Genomic DNA, 16,569 nt, shown 5'->3' with positions numbered 1-16,569 from the left:
TTCATAATTAAAAGAGAGTAGTCTTGCAGACCGTTGAGCAATACGGTATCCTGCTCTTCCCAGTCCTTTCGTGGTGGGCAACGTCGTCCAAGGGCTGCGGTCTGTGCGCAACTTGAACATGCAGCCCCACGGGTAAGTTCTCCATTTTTCAGTAGCCCAGACACAAGCAAGTGCTTCTTTTTCAACTGTAGAATATTTCCTCCCAGCATTACTTAGTGTCCTTGAAGCAAACGCAACCGTCCTCTCTGTGTTGTCCTCACGCAGTTGTGTGAGAACAGCCCCAAGTCTATAATCAGAAGCATCAGACAATTGTGGGCAATGCAGGATGGACTATGTACAATCAAGTCTTTCACCATTTCGAAACTAGCTTGTGCCTCCATTGTCCACGCTAAGGTTGAACTTCTCCTTAGTAATTCCCGTAATGGTTCAATGACAGAAGCATAACTGGGAATTAATTTTGCACACCAGGAGGTAAAACCCAAGAGGGAAAGTAAGGTTTACAAATCTCTTGGAGGAGGAGCATTTGAAATTGTCAGGATATGATCTGGATCAGGTTTTCGTCCAGTCTGTGAAATTGTATGCCCCAGAAAGGAGAGTTCAGTTTGTCTAAATTTGCATTTGGACCGACTGAGCTGGAGGCCTGCTGTGCTGATGCAGTTTAGTACAAACGGCAGGTTATTGTCATGCTCCTCAGAAGTATTTCCAAACACGATAACATCATCCAGATATCACTGAACTCCATGTTGATTCTTCAGAATCAATGACATCATTTTTTGGAAGGCACTTGAACAAGACCGTATGGAACACGTTTAAAATGAAATAGTCCCTCGTGTAATAAATGCTGTGAGGTCTCTGCTATCTTCATGCAACATAACCTGGTAGTATGCGCTCTGCAAATCAAGAGTAGAAAACATCTTTGCTCCACGGAGTTCTGCAAATACTTCTTCCAGGTGAGGAAGAGGATGGCTGTCAATCACAATAGCTTTATTTGATTCCCTTAAATCCACACAAAGGCAAATGCCTCCACCCTTCTTCTGTGTCACTACTATAGGTGAAACTCATTCCGAGGAGTCAATCTCCTCAATAATCTCCTTTTGAACAAGTTTTCTCAGTTCCTCTGAAACAGCTTCCCTGACTGAAAATGGTAAGCGCCACAACTTCTGTCGTACAGGCATCACATTACTCCGCATTTTAACTTTTTGCAGAAACCCATAAGCACAGCCGAGTTTCTCCTCAACCTGGTGTTGGGTCCCAGCTGAAACTGGTGTGTGTTCAGCAAGAGTGCTTTGCTGAGGAAGATCAATTCATCTATTAACTACCCTGAGATTTAAAGCAGCCAATAAATCTCTGCCAAGGACAGCAGTGCCTTTGTGGACAATGTAGAACTCTGCAGTTACACAGCAATCACCAAAAGTAACTATTACTGGCAGGCAGCCATGTACTGGAATATGGTTTTTCAAATAGCACACCAAGTGAAGTTTGGGTTCAGTAAGAGGCACATCTTTAAAGTAATGCAGATAGCGGGAATCAGGTAGTATATAGATACTGCTGAGCTAGTGTCCAACATTAGCTGAATAGAGTGTGATTTGCCTGAGGGTATGGCGGAAACATTTACCGTGCACTTTATTTGTTCTGGAACGTGCAGTAGTGATTCTGTCCACGCTCAGCACAGTAACATCTGGTATTGTAACTGCATGCACCTGTTGATTGAACTGGCTGTTGTGACATACTTTAGCAAAATGTCTAATCTTTTTGCAATGATTACACTGAGCGACTTTTGCCGGACATCCTGTGTAACTTGCAAGGTGTTGTGGGGATCCACAGCGAAAACATGCTTTTAGTGTATTTTGAATTTGCTGATTCGGTGGTTTTTCATTAGTTTTCCTCTTGCAATTGTGCGTCTGCAGTGGTAGTGAACTTTTCTGCAAAGGAGTCACTGCCTGGACTGTGCCTCCTGTATCCATGCTCATTATTTTGGCTTCAGCTGTAGCTGACTCAATCTGAGGAGCAGTGGTTATTGCTTTTTCTAGTGTAAGTTGTGGTTCTAGAAGTAAGCGTTCTCTTACATGAAACATGGTTGTTTTCTCAATGAGCTCGTCTCCAATCATCTCATCTGCCATGTTCCCAAAGTCACAAGTTACAATCAGACTCCTCAGGGAAGCAATATACTACATTATGGTTTCCCTTGGTTGCTGCTTACGCTGGGGAAATCTGTAGCGATTAGCTACTACATTCACTTTTGGCACCAAAAAATTCTTTGATGCAGTGAGTGCAGTCTCATATTTATCATCTGCAAGGGGAAAAGTGTAAAATATACGCTGCCCTTCTGCTCCAAGGCAGTGGATTAGGAGAGCAGGCTTTCTTACTTCAGAAATCTCTGTAGCACTGATTGCAAGCAGATAATTCTCAGACAGATGGATCCAGGTAGTCAAAACAATTGGAGGCTCACCTGAGCTTTGCAGAAAGGGTGCAGGTGGGTTCAGAGGCAGAAGATCCATCCTCATTGCCAAAATGTTGTATCAACCAGGCAAGGTACGAACAAGCTTCAACAGGACTTTATTTTAAAAAGTGGAAACCTCTTTACCAAACTGCTGCTGCACCCTCTGTAGCTCTCTCCCAGCCTCTCAACTCCTCCCCCCTCCTTCCTGTTTCCTGTCCTTTCAGACTCCCAACGGCCAGTGCTCCCAATTCTAATAATTACAAGCAGCATCTAAACACCACAGCCACGCGGTCCCTGGGGATGGACAGACAGATGCCAACAAGCATGCACCCCCTGGGGGACAAACAGACAGAAAGATGCATGCAATCCCTGGGGGGGCGGGTGGACAGACAGAAGCACACAGCCATGCGGTCCCTGGGGATGGACAGACAGAAGTATGCGGCCTTGTGGACCGTGGGGGATGGACAGACAGACATACACAGCCATGCAGTCCCTGGGGCAGATGGACAGACAGACACACACATAGAGTCACGCAGTCCGTGGGGATGGACAGACAGATGCACACGGCCATGCTGTCACTGGGGGAGATGGACAGACAGACAGACGCACACAACCCTGGAGCCTGTGAAGGGCGATGTCCTGGGGGAGGGGTGCAGTCACCCCATTGTTCTGCTGAATGTGAGAGACGTGAGTCCCCGTTTTATAAATGTACAAATGGCTCCGTAATAAAGAGGCACAAATAGACCCCGAGCCAGGCGTGCTGCGTGGTGTCCTGCCGTGGAGCTGGGCCGGCCGCGAGGGCCGCGCCCTGATGGCACCGGGGTGTGATCCAGGTGCCCACAGAGCATGGGGCGAGGGGGAGACCAATGCCCCAGCGCCCATCAGCGCCTTAGCCCATGTGCCAGCCACCTGCTGCTGCAGCTGCTCCCACCCAGAGCCAGCAGCTCCCTGCCTGTTCCCCGTCCCACGCTCCACCCCTGGGCAGCCGGCTCCAGCTGTGTGGGAGAGAGAACCCCCCCGCACCGGGAGAGCAACCCTTGCCCAGCCTGGGGCGTGTGGGTGGGTGCCAGGCTCCTGGGTGGTGCCCCAGTGGACCCCAGGCTGCCAGGCCAGGTTTGCCTGGACAAAGGGATGTGGGGGGGGGGAAGCTGCCAGGGCCCCTTCTTGTGCTGAGCTCAGTGTGGGCCCCGAGTGCGTGCAGGGAGGAGCGCGCCCCATTGCCCTCCCGCCACGTGAACACGCTGCCGTCATACACACACACACACCCCACGCACCCGGCCCTGATGAGGGGCAGCCCCAACACCCCTGATCACAATTCTGCCCCACCCCACCCCACCCCCACACACACCCAGGAGGCACTGGACGGGCGGCGGGGGGAGCCCACTGTCACCTGTCTGGAGTGGCGCCGGACCGTGAGTGGCAGCCGCAGAGCAGAGCGTCAAGAAGCAGGGCAGACGCCCCAAACTGGGTGTGCCATCACAGATTTCACCTGCCCAGTAACAGGTGTGAACACCCGAAGCCCTGCAACAGTCTGACCAGCGTCACAGACAGTCCCCGTGGGCTCTCCGTCCAGCCGGCCACCAGCAAGCTGACTTCGGGATCGCCGGGTGCCATGCACCAAAGATCACAAAAGATTCAGGTTACTCCGTTGTCACGGCGTCCCCGGACGACGCTCTGGATCTGCTCCCCATGAAGCCAGGCAGGACTCTGGGGAAGTCTCCTCTCTGGGAGCAGCCTGTCTGCAGGACACACAGCTCACCCGGCTCCACCTTCCTGGGTCTGACCTCGGAGCATTCAGCATCCTCTGCCCCTCCCTGCGCTTCCCACAGTGAGTCCGCTCAGGCGGGCTCCTGGGGAAGCTAGAGGGTCCTGCCCCCCAACTCCGCAGTCAGACGGGACTCTCAGCCAGCCAGTAAAACAGAAGGTTTATTAGACGACAGGAACATGGTCTAACACAGAGCTTGCAGGTACAGAGAACAGGACCCCTCAGCTGGGTCCATTTGGGGGGCAGTGAGCCAGACAACCACGTCTGCCCTTCACTCCATGTCCCAGTCAGCCCCAAACTGAAACTCCCTCCAGCCCCTCCTCCTCTGGGCTTTGTTCCTTTCCCGGGCCAGGTGGTCACCTGATTCCTTTGTTCTCCAACCCTTTAGCTCTCACCTTGCAGGGCGGAAGGGCCCAGACCATCAGTTGCCAGGAAACAGGGTGTCGGCCATTCTCTGCGTCCAGACCCCTGCACACACCTGCCCTCTAGGGCTCTGCAATGATCATACACCCTTATCCCACCACCTAGAGATTTAAGAACTGCCTAAGGGACTGATGCAGAGTTTGGATCCAGGCATCAGAGCACTGACTGGAGCATAGGTAGGGATTTTTGTAGAGAAACAACAATGGTTTGAGGGAGAGCACTACATTTGTTGATGTGTAAACAAGGGAGGATACCAGGGTTGGTTTGTTCAGGCTAGACATGGGAGCTGATCATCCCTGGCTTTGGGCGGTGTTCCTTGGAGGGAGCTCACAATGCAATTAGGGAACTTCACTATTTTGGATCTGTGATGCAGCAGGGAGGGGGCAGTGTTGACCTGGGAATGCGGCAGGGGAGTTTCACTGGGGATGGGAGACCTGAGAGCCTGTCACCTGAGCCAGGAGGGGGTTGGGGCCAGGTGACACCTCTGCCCGGGAAAGCGGAGCTCCCCATCCTGGAGCGGAGGCGGCTGGAATGGGAGGGGGAGATGAAAATGATGGAGCTGGAGGATCATGAAAAGCAATGTCAGCATGAGCAGGAAGAGAAGGAGAAACAAAGGCAGCATGAACTGGAGCTGGCCAGGCTGAGGAGCAGTGGGGCCCCGGCTGCGGTGAGTGAGGGGGGACCCAAGACCGCAAGGAGCTTTGATAAGTGCTTCCTGGCCCAGCGGAAGGAGGGGGAGGACACAGATAGCTTCCTGACGGCCTTTGAGAATGCCTGCGAGCTGCACAGGGTTGACCCTGCAGACAGGCTCCAGTTTCTCACCCCCTTACTGGACCCCAAAGCCGTGGAGGTGTACAGCCGGATGACAGGGCCGGAGGCAGGGGACTATGAACTGTTCAAACAGGCCCTGCTCCGTGAGTTTGGGCTGACCCCCGAGATGTACCGGAGAAGGTTCCGGAGTCAGCGTAAAACGCCTGAGGTCACCTACCTACAACGGGTCAACCGGATGCAGGGGTATGCCCGCAAGTGGACAGCTGGGGCCCGAGCTAAAGAGGACCTGCTTGACCTAATCGTACTGGAGCAACTGTATGATCAGTGCCCTTCCGACCTGAGGCTGTGGCTGGTGGACAAAAAGCTCGAGAACCCCCAGCACGCAGGGCAGCTGGCCGACGAGTTTGTGAACAGTCGGTCAGGGGGTAGCCGGGAGGAGTCCCAAAAGAACAGGCCCCCCTCCGCGATGCAGAGAGAGAGTCACCATGGGGCCTCCCAGCGGGGAAATAGGGAGAACCCCCTCCCACGGGGAACGCCTGGCGTCGGGCCCCTCCGACCCGCTCGAGGGGACCAACGTGACCTGAGCTGCTATCACTGTGGCCAGAGAGGCCACGTACGGACCCAGTGCCCCGGGCTCAGGGACAAACTGAGCAGACCCAACCTACCCAGGGTTAACTGGGTAGGGACCCCGCTGGACGAGGGGCAGACGGCCCAGGCAAGGGGGGCTGCCAGTTTATCACCTGCTCCGGAGGGAAGAGGACCCCAGGCCAGCTCCGCCAGAGGGCTGGAGGCTCTGGACTCAGGGTCCTTGGTTTACAGGGTGGGCGCGGGGCTGTCCCTCCGGAGAGAGTGCCTTGTTCCCCTGGAGGTGGGTGGGAGGAAGGTCAATGGATACTGGGATACGGGCGCGGAGGTGACGCTGGCCCAGCCTGAGGTGGTGGCCCCAGATCGGGTGGTGCCCAACACCTACCTGACCCTGACGGGGGCGGGCGGGACCCCATTTAAGGTGCCCGTGGCAAGGGTACACCTGAAATGGGGGGCCAAGGAGGGCCCCAAGGATGTGGGGGTACACCACCATTTGCCCACTGATGGGGGGGGAGACCTAGATGGGGGGAGACCTAGAGGACTGGCCAAGCAAGCCCCAGGCCGCCCTGGTTGTGACGCGTAGCCAGAGCCGGCGAGGGGCACTGCACCCTGACCTCGGGGAGGGTATCACACCGGAGGCGCAGGACCCTTCCCTGGTGGGGAGGGAGGGCCGAGGGGCACGGCTCAGAGAGGCGGAGGCCTCCGACCTGGCCGGCGAGAGGGAACCGGGCCCCGTCCCTGCCCCAGCCGCTGAGTTCCAGGCCGAGTTGAGGAAAGATCCCTCCTTGCGGAAGCTCAGGGACCTGGCCGACCTCGGTGTGGGACGGACCATGAGGAGAGGCTGCCAGGAGAGGTTCCTGTGGGAGAAGGGGTTCCTGTACCGAGAATGGGCTCCCCCAGGGGAAGTAGAGTCCTGTGGGATCGGGAGGCAGCTGGTGGTCCCCCAGAAGTATCGCCGCAGGCTCCTGTCCCTGGCCCATGACATCCCCCTCGCAGGGCACCAGGGAATCCGGCGCACCCGGCAGAGGTTGCTACAGAACTTTTACTGGCCCGGGGTCTTTACCACGGTCCGGCAGTATTGCCGATCCTGTGACCCCTGTCAGAGCGTGGGGAAGGCCCGGGACAAGGGGGAAGCGGCTTTGAGACCTTTGCCCATCATAGAGGAGCCTTTCCAGAAGGTGGCCATGGACATCGTGGGGCCTCTCAGCAGGACGACCCGGTCGGGGAAGAAATACATTCTGGTGGTGGTAGATTTTGCCACCCGCTACCCCGAGGCAGTGCCCTTAGCTTCCATTGAAGCCGACACCGTGGCCGATGCGCTCCTGACCATTTTCAGCCGAGTGGGGTTCCCCAAGGAAGTCTTGACAGACCAAGGCTCCAACTTCATATCGGCCCTGCTCCGGTGCTTGTGGGAGAAATGTGGGGTCCGGCACGACTGGGCCTCAGTTTATCACCCCCAGTCCAATGGGCTGGTGGAGAGGTTTAACGGGACGCTAAAGATGATGCTGAAAACCTTTATGAACCAGCACCCGCAGGACTGGGACAAGTACTTACCTCACGTGCTGTTCGCGTACAGGGAGGTGCCCCAGGAGTCTGCCGGATTTTCGCCTTTCGAACTGTTATATGGCAGGAGGGTGAGGGGCCCCCTGGACCTGATGAGAGACGAGTGGGAGGGGAAGGCCACTCCCGATGGAGAGTCAGTGGTGGAGAATGTCCTGATCTTCCGAGAGAGACTGGCTGAACTCATGGGCCTGGCCAGGGAGAATCTGGCCAGAGCCCAGAGGAAGCAGAAGGTCTGGTATGACCGCACGGCACGGGCCCGTGCCTACGCCACCGGGGATCCGGTGATGGTTCTCATCCCAGTGAGAAAGAACAAACTACAGGCCGCCTGGGAGGGCCCTTTCAAGGTTGTCAAGCAGCTCAATGAGGTAAACTATGTGGTGGAGCTGTCGAACCGGGCACACCACCGCCGGGTGTACCATGTGAATATGATGAAGCCATATTATGCCAGGGGGAATGTGGTGTTGGCCGTGTGTGGACAGTGGGAGGAGCAGGGAGATGACCCTTTAGTAGATCTATTCCCTGGGACCAGAACTGGTTCCCCCCGGACACAATTCCCCTCTCGGATCAGCTAACCCCTGCCCAGCAAGCTGAGGTCAGGGGGGTGCTGCATCCGTACCGACAGCTGTTTTCCAACCAGCCTGGACACACTAATCTGACTGTCCACCGGGTGCAGACAGGGTCGCACCCGCCGATAAGATGCTCCCCCTTCCGAGTCCCAGGGAAAACTGCTCAGGACCTGGAGAGAGAGGTCCGGGACATGCTGGATTTGGGGGTGATCCAGCCATCTGCCAGCCCTTGGGCCTCGCCGGTGGTGCTGGTCCCCAAAAAGGACGGGTCGGTCCGGTTCTGTGTGGACTATCGGAAGCTCAGTGCCATCACTGTATCCGATGCCTACCCCATGCCCAGGCCGGATGAGCTCCTAGACAAGCTGGGAGGAGCTCGGTACCTTACCACCATGGACCTTACAAAGGGCTACTGGCAAGTGCCGCTGGATGCAGATGCCCGACTGAAATCCGCCTTTATCACCCCTCTGGGGCTCTATGAGTTCCTGACCCTGCCTTTCGGCCTCAAGGGAGCGCCGGCCACCTTCCAGCACCTGGTGGACCAGCTCCTGAGGGGGATGGAGAGTTTTGCCGTGGCGTATATTGATGACATCTGTGTCTTTAGCCAGACCTGGGAGGACCACGTGTCCCAGGTTAGACAAGTGCTGGACCGACTCCAGGGGGCTGGGCTGACTGTAAAAGCGGAGAAGTGCAAGGTGGGGATGGCTGAAGTATCTTACCTGGGCCATCGGGTGGGGAGCGGCCGCCTAAAGCCGGAACTAGCCAAGGTGGAGGTGATCAGAGACTGGCCTGCTCCCCACATCAAAAAGCAGGTCCAAGCCTTTATTGGGTTGGCAGGATACTCCCGAAGGTTTGTGCCCCGCTTTAGCGCCATAGCCACCCCCATCACTGAGCTATGCAAGAAGGGGAAGCCAGACAAGGTGGTCTGGACCGAGCAGTGCCAGGAGGCTTTCCGGGCGCTGAAGGAGGCTCTGGTCAGTGGCCCAGTTCTGGCAAACCCAGACTTTGACAAGCCCTTTGTGGTGTTCACCGATGCCTCCGACACGGGACTGGGGGTGGTGTTAATGCAGGAGGATGAAAAGGGGGAGAGACACCCCATCGTGTACCTGAGCAAGAAGTTGCTACCCCGGGAGCAACACTACGCGGCCATCGAGAAGGAGTGCGTGGCCATGGTGAGGGCCCTCAAGAAACTAGAGCCCTATCTCTTCGGGCGACACTTCACCGTCTACACTGACCACGCTCCCCTGACCTGGCTGCACCAGATGAAAGGAGCCAACGCCAAGCTCCTGAGATGGAGCCTGCTCCTGCAGGATTATGACATGGACATGGTCCACGTGAAGGGAATAATAGAATCATAGAATCATAGAATATCAGGGTTGGAAGGGACCCCAGAAGGTCATCTAGTCCAACCCCCTGCTCGAAGCAGGACCAATTCCCAGTTAAATCATCCCAGCCAGGGCTTTGTCAAGCCTGACCTTAAAAACCTCTAAGGAAGGAGATTCTACCAGCTCCCTAGGTAACGCATTCCAGTGTTTCACCACCCTCTTAGTGAAAAAGTTTTTCCTAATATCCAATCTAAACCTCCCCCACTGCAACTTGAGACCATTACTCCTCGTTCTGTCATCTGCTACCACTGAGAACAGTCTAGATCCCTTCTCTTTGGAGCCCCCTTTCAGGTAGTTGAAAGCAGCTGTCAAATCCCCCCTCATTCTTCTCTTCTGCAGACTAAACAATCCCAGTTCCCTCAGCCTCTCCTCATAAGTCATGTGTTCCAGACCCCTAATCATTTTTGTTGCCCTTCGCTGAACTCTCTCCAATTTATCCACATCCTTCTTGAAGTGTGGGGCCCAAAACTGGACACAGATGCTCTGCTGACCCCTCTGCCATGGACGAACCAACACTCACGGTGCCCGCTGTTTGCGAGGGGAAGAGGGACCCTATAAAGGGATGGGCAGGTGGGTTTGCAATGGGCCCATCAGTAACACCACACAACCCCACTTACCACAACGCCGGGGGGACTGCCCTGGATCCCACGTCCGGGCTACTCCCCGCAGCTCCGGGAGGTGGAGGAACCACGTACCTGGAGGAGGTCTCTCAGGCTTGAGATCGGTGAGGGGCGACTCACCCGGGACACCCCTGTGCGGCAGCAACAGGCCTCACTCCTGGACATGCCCCTCAGCGCCTGGGGTCCCCGCGCCCAGCTGTGCCCTGCCAGAAAAACCCCTCAGGGCAAACGGGGGGCACCCCAGCCAGGAGGGGAGATGGGAGGGTGGCCCATCACACCTGTCATAAATATAAAGGGAAGGGTAAACCCCTTTGAAATCCCTCCTGGTCAGGGGAAAGCTCCTCTCACCTGTAAAGGGTTAAGAAGCTAAAGGTAACCTCGCTGGCACCTGACCAAAATGACCAATGAGGAGACAAGATACTTTCAAAAGCTGGGAGGAGGGAGAGAAACAAAGGGTCTGTGTGTCTGTCTATACTCTGTCTTTGCCGGGGATAGACCAGGAATGGAGTCTTAGAACTTTTAGTAAGTAATCTAGCTAGGTATGTGTTAGGTTATGATTTCTTTAAATGGCTGAGAAAAGAATTGTGCTGAATAGAATAACTATTTCTGTCTGTGTATCTTTTTTGTAACTTAAGGTTTTGCCTAGAGGGGTTCTCTATGTTTTGAATCTAATTACCCTGTAAGGTATCTACCATCCTGATTTTACAGGGGGGATTTCTTTATTTCTATTTACTTCTATTTTTATTAAAAGTCTTCTTGTAAGAAAACTGAATGCCTTTTCATTGTTCTCAGATCCAAGGGTTTGGGTCTGTGGTCACCTATGCAAATTGGTGAGGCTTTTTATCCAACATTTCCCAGGAAAGGGGGGGTGCAAGTGTTGGGAGGATTGTTCATTGTTCTTAAGATCCAAGGGTCTGGGTCTGTAGTCACCTAGGCAAATTGGTGAGGCTTTTTACCAAACCTTGTCCAGGAAGTGGGGTGCAAGGTTTTGGGAAGTATTTTGGGGGGAAGGACGCGTCCAAACAGCTCTTCCCCAGTAACCAGTATTAGTTTGGTGGTGGTAGCGGCCAATCCAAGGACAACGGGTGGAATATTTTGTACCTTGGGGAAGTTTTGACCTAAGCTGGTAAAGATAAGCTTAGGAGGTTTTTCATGCAGGTCCCCACATCTGTACCCTAGAGTTCAGAGTGGTGGAGTGTCACGGAGTCCCTGGGCGATGCTCTGGAACTGCTCCCCATGAAGCCAGTCAGGACTCTGGGGTAGTCGCCTTTCTGTGAGCAGCCTGTCTTCAGGACACACAGCTCCCCCGGCTCCACCTTCCTGGGTCTGACCTCGGAGCATTCAGCATCCTCTGCCCCTCCGTGTGCTTCCCCCCAGCGAGTCCGCTCAGGCAGGGCTCCCGGGGAAGCCAGAGGGTCCTGCACCCCAACTTCGCAGTCAGACGTGACTCTCAGCCAGCCAGTAAAACAGAAGGTTTATTAGACGACAGGAACATGGTCTAAAACAGAGCTTGCAGGTGCAGAGAACGGGACCCCTCAGCTGGGTCCATTCTGGGGGGGCAGTGAGCCAGACAACCACGTCTGCCCTTCACTCCATGTCCCAGCCAGCCCCAAACTGAAACTCCCTCCAGCCCCTCCTCCTCTGGGCTTTGTTCCTTTCCCAGGCCAGGTGGTCACCTGATTCCTTTGTTCTCCAACCCTTTAGCTCTCACCTCGCAGGGGGGAAGGGCCCAGGCCATCAGTTGCCAGGAAACAGGGTGTCGGCCATTCTCTGTGTCCAGACTCCTGCACACACCGGCCCTCTAGGGCTCTGCAATGATCATACACCCTTACCCCACCCCCTAGATACTTAAGAACTGCATAGGGGAAACTGAGGCACCCCCACAATATTCGGAGGAAACATTAAGAACAGGCCCACTTCGTCACATCTCTCCCCCCTTCGAGATCGAACTGAGCGGGGTCACTTTACCCGGTGACCTGGGGAAGTTCGAAGCCACCAATGTTCCCATGGATGCCCCAGCATCTCTCCCATTCCTTGGTAGGAGTTACACCAGGCCCTTCCAGTTTCACGCCCTCCCTTAGGTCGGGGGTGGTCGATAGCACTAGCAGGCTGCATGTGGTAAGGTTTCTGCAGCCCATGCCCTTTGGCCACCCCAAAACCCCAGGGGGTCAAACTGGGATTGGGTTTTCTCCGAGTGCTCCAGTCTGGAGGGCTGCAATTCGGGCTCTCTTGGTTAAGGGCCCCCATCTTGACCTGGGCCACATACTGTTCACTTACAGAACTAGCATGGAGACATCCCTTTCTCCACAACCTTGTCTCCCCAACAAGCTGGCCAAACACAGCCACTTGGTTATAGGACGGTGTACCTTTCTTAACAGCTTTCACTCCATCTGAGACCTTCTCAAAGCTATCCACACTGGATCTTTCAACAGGAAAGTCAGTGGATCCATTCACAACAGAAAATTTCTGGCTGTTAGGAACTGAAACTTTCTTGATTAAATCATTTTCACACCCTTCAGTTGCAGTAAACTGCTTGCAAAGACTCCATGAGGATTCCTTTCCCAAGGGCTTTTCTATGCAACAATTCACCCCTCCCAGAAATTCTGCTCTTACCCTCTTTACCTAGGGCTTGCTCTAGGGGAACACTTTCCTGAGCAACAACAGACTCTTTCTGGGTCTCCCTTACATCCAGAATCACCTCTGGCCCATCCGGTGGATTCCTACATAATCCCCTTTGAGGCAAACTTACAGACTTCCTAGATAAAAGGTTAGAAGCATTCTCCTTCCCTTTGCCACACACAAGTTCAGGAATCTTTTCCTTCTTGCTACAGGTTTCCACACCCTCAGTAGGTAACACAATCACACACCTTCATGCTCTCCTTGTGCCCTGGCTAGGATCTCACCCTGATTAGACAGAGTTGCTCCACCCTTTCCAACAACACACTAGCAACAGGCAAAATACAAGCACCAGAATTGTCTGGTCTCGGGGATTTTACATAGACACTAACTGGATGCGACCTAGTTACAGGGCCATTCTCCCGAGCAGACAGAAACTTAGGACCCTTCCCTTCCTGGGCTTTAGCTGAATCCAGAACCAACTCTGAGACAACTGCACGACCCTCAACCATCACAGGCTGCAAGGCCCCTTCTGTCTGCTCCACAGACAAAGAAGAGCCGGACACACTTTCTCCTTTACCAGACACACAGGTTGGGATCTCATTCCCTTTGTCCCAGCACACAAGGCTGGTCACAGACAACTGCTTGGAGATCAGGGTAGCTCCCTCCATAGGCAAGTTAATACCCCTGACAGACAGAGACCCATTTCCTTCACTGTCCCAATTCTCCACCCAGCTAACAGGTAAGGTCCAGGGACTCTCATCTTCCACTCTCCTCGCCTTCCCACCCTGCTGACTGGACACAGCCATCAGATCACAAGGCTGCCTAGGCTCATCCAAACTTTCCTTACCAAGCACCTTGCCACTCCCCACAGATCCCCTGCCCTGCCTGTGTCTCCCCCCACTCAGCTGGGGTCTCAGCTCCCACTGTGCTCAGCACTGCCCTTGCTGTCCCAGTGGGAGCAGACCACTGCTTTCCTCAATGCATCAGAGCCAGCGAGAGTCCCCACTCTGGTGTGCAAGGGGGCAGGGAGCATCTCTCTGTCCCACCCAGCCCCAGGGGTCTGGTTACAGGCAGGCAGGTAGCCTGAGCCTAGTGGCTCCTCCCTGCTGCCAGCCAGGTCATCTGCATTTTCACTGACCATTTCCCTCTCTGCCGATTGGTTCCCTGGATTCAAATTCAAACCCTTGGCAGTTACAGGAACAGGGCCTGGATCCTGTCCCAAAGAGACACAGTCACCCCACAACAGGGTCTCGCAGCTGGTGTCCTGGGGCACCCCAACGACCAGCCAGCCCCACTCCTCCTGGGTCTGCACAGGGATCTGGGCCATAGGCAGGGCGAGGGGCTTCGTCCCTGGGACCCTCACCCAGCTCACACAGCCCCTCAGCATCTGAGGCTGCACCACCCAGGGCCTGACACCAGTTCTCTCTGTCCCAGGATCTCGCCACCCCAGGAATGTCTCCCCATTGACCATCACCTTCTGCTCCCACTGGGGGTCCGAGGGGCCTGGCCCCAGGAAACTCCACACAGACATATAGGTTGGGGTCAGGAGTGGGAGCGTGTCCACCTCCCCACCCATCTGGCTGACGGAGTCTATGGCCTTGGGACCCAGCAAGGGAGCTAGACACCGGGGCTTTTCCGCAGGGTCCCCTTGGTTCAAATCGCCAGCCTGCTCAAAGGCAGTGAGGTGGCATCCACATCCCCCTCTCCTTAACCAGGGGCAGCAATTTAGTCTCGAGGTTCCCTGCGGAAGTGGCCCCCCGGGGTCTATCCCCACTCACCCCGGGGAGGTCCCCTAGGCCTCTCCGCTCCCCCACCGCCAGTTCATGCTGCTGCTGCTTCTGCAGCTCTTTCTCGGGCTCTCGCTGTCTCCCACAGTCCTCTTGCTCCCTCGGACTCAGCTCCAATCCCGTCCATCTCCGATCCCCCGATGGGGAACGTCTGGTTGGGGACAGGAGTTTTGGCGATGCCTGGCTCCCACTCCCGCTGCTCCCAGATCCTGCTATAGCCCCATTTGGGGTCAGGAATCTGTTCCTTAGAGCGGTCATCCTCCTCCAGCTGCACAATTAACTCTGCTTTGGTGAACTTTCCAACGCTCAACCCTCTCTTTCTGCACAGGGTTACAATGTCCTTCTTAAGGAGACGGGGACAGGCCATCACTCCGCTCCTCCCAAGTTGTGGACTCACAGGCCCGTGTGTTCTCAGCTCCCCACGGTTTCCAGGGAGAACCCCTAGTGTGCCAGCCCTTCTCGAGGTCACCACCTCTTTGCCAGGGTCGAGCTGCAGACTCCTCCGCCCCTTGGACTGCTCGCTGCAATCCCCAGGGGAACCCTGTTACTGCAAAAGTCCTTCTCTCTCCCCGCGCCAAGCTGCAGGCTCCTCCACCCCTGAGACTGCTCGCTGCAGTCCCTAGGGGGACCCCATTACTGCACAGTCCTTCTCGCTAGTCACACACTCCCAGGGGTTAACTGCCCCCCGAAACCGCTCCTCTCTAAGCCTTCAGCAGGCCTGGTCCTCAGCGATCCCCCTTCGTGTTACTGCTCCCCAGTCACTTACTGCAGGAAGCGCCATCCACGGGGTGCAGTACATCCCACCGCTGCCACCAGTTGTCACGGAGTCCCTGGGCGATGCTCTGGAACTGCTCCCCATGAAGCCAGTCAGGACTCTGGGGTAGTCGCCTTTCTGTGAGCAGCCTGTCTTCAGGACACACAGCTCCCCCGGCTCCACCTTCCTGGGTCTGACCTCGGAGCATTCAGCATCCTCTGCCCCTCCGTGTGCTTCCCCCCAGCGAGTCCGCTCAGGCAGGGCTCCCGGGGAAGCCAGAGGGTCCTGCACCCCAACTTCGCAGTCAGACGTGACTCTCAGCCAGCCAGTAAAACAGAAGGTTTATTAGACGACAGGAACATGGTCTAAAACAGAGCTTGCAGGTGCAGAGAACGGGACCCCTCAGCTGGGTCCATTCTGGGGGGGCAGTGAGCCAGACAACCACGTCTGCCCTTCACTCCATGTCCCAGCCAGCCCCAAACTGAAACTCCCTCCAGCCCCTCCTCCTCTGGGCTTTGTTCCTTTCCCAGGCCAGGTGGTCACCTGATTCCTTTGTTCTCCAACCCTTTAGCTCTCACCTCGCAGGGGGGAAGGGCCCAGGCCATCAGTTGCCAGGAAACAGGGTGTCGGCCATTCTCTGTGTCCAGACTCCTGCACACACCGGCCCTCTAGGGCTCTGCAATGATCATACACCCTTACCCCACCCCCTAGATACTTAAGAACTGCATAGGGGAAACTGAGGCACCCCCACAATATTCGGAGGAAACATTAAGAACAGGCCCACTTCGTCACATCGTGGAGGAACCTTGACAACACCCCTCAGGGGAGGGGGGAGATGGTCGGTTTGGGGGGGAATTTGCCCACACTTCCCTCAGGCAGGGGAGAGCCCGCTGGGGGGGTGGGAGGGTGGCTTGTGCTCCCCTCCGGCAGAGCAGGGGGGAGACTTTCAGTGCGGGGGCCAGGCTCCCCTCAGGCTCAGGAGGGAAGAGACGTTGGGAGTGTAGTCTGCACTCCTCTCAGGTGGGGGAGGATTCTCAGTGGGGTGTGGGGCAGTGCTCCCCATAGACACAGGGGTGGGGGACGGACCGTCAGGGGGACTCAGGTGGGGGGGGATGGTTGGGAGAGTGGCCCGTGCTCCCCTCAGGCAGTCGGGGGAGGGAGACCATCAGTGGGGGTGGGACCACGCTCCCCTCAGGCGGGCAGGGTGTGGGGAGATGGGGGTCCAGACGCTGCCTGGTGCACCCTTCAGGCGGGGGATAGGGCCCGGGGGGGGGCGGAGGTTGGAATCAGCTGC

This window comes from Lepidochelys kempii, chromosome 11, assembly GCF_965140285.1.
Source record: "Lepidochelys kempii isolate rLepKem1 chromosome 11, rLepKem1.hap1, whole genome shotgun sequence".
In the NCBI taxonomy this organism is placed as follows: domain Eukaryota; kingdom Metazoa; phylum Chordata; order Testudines; family Cheloniidae; genus Lepidochelys; species Lepidochelys kempii.
This window is presented reverse-complemented; position numbering follows the sequence as displayed.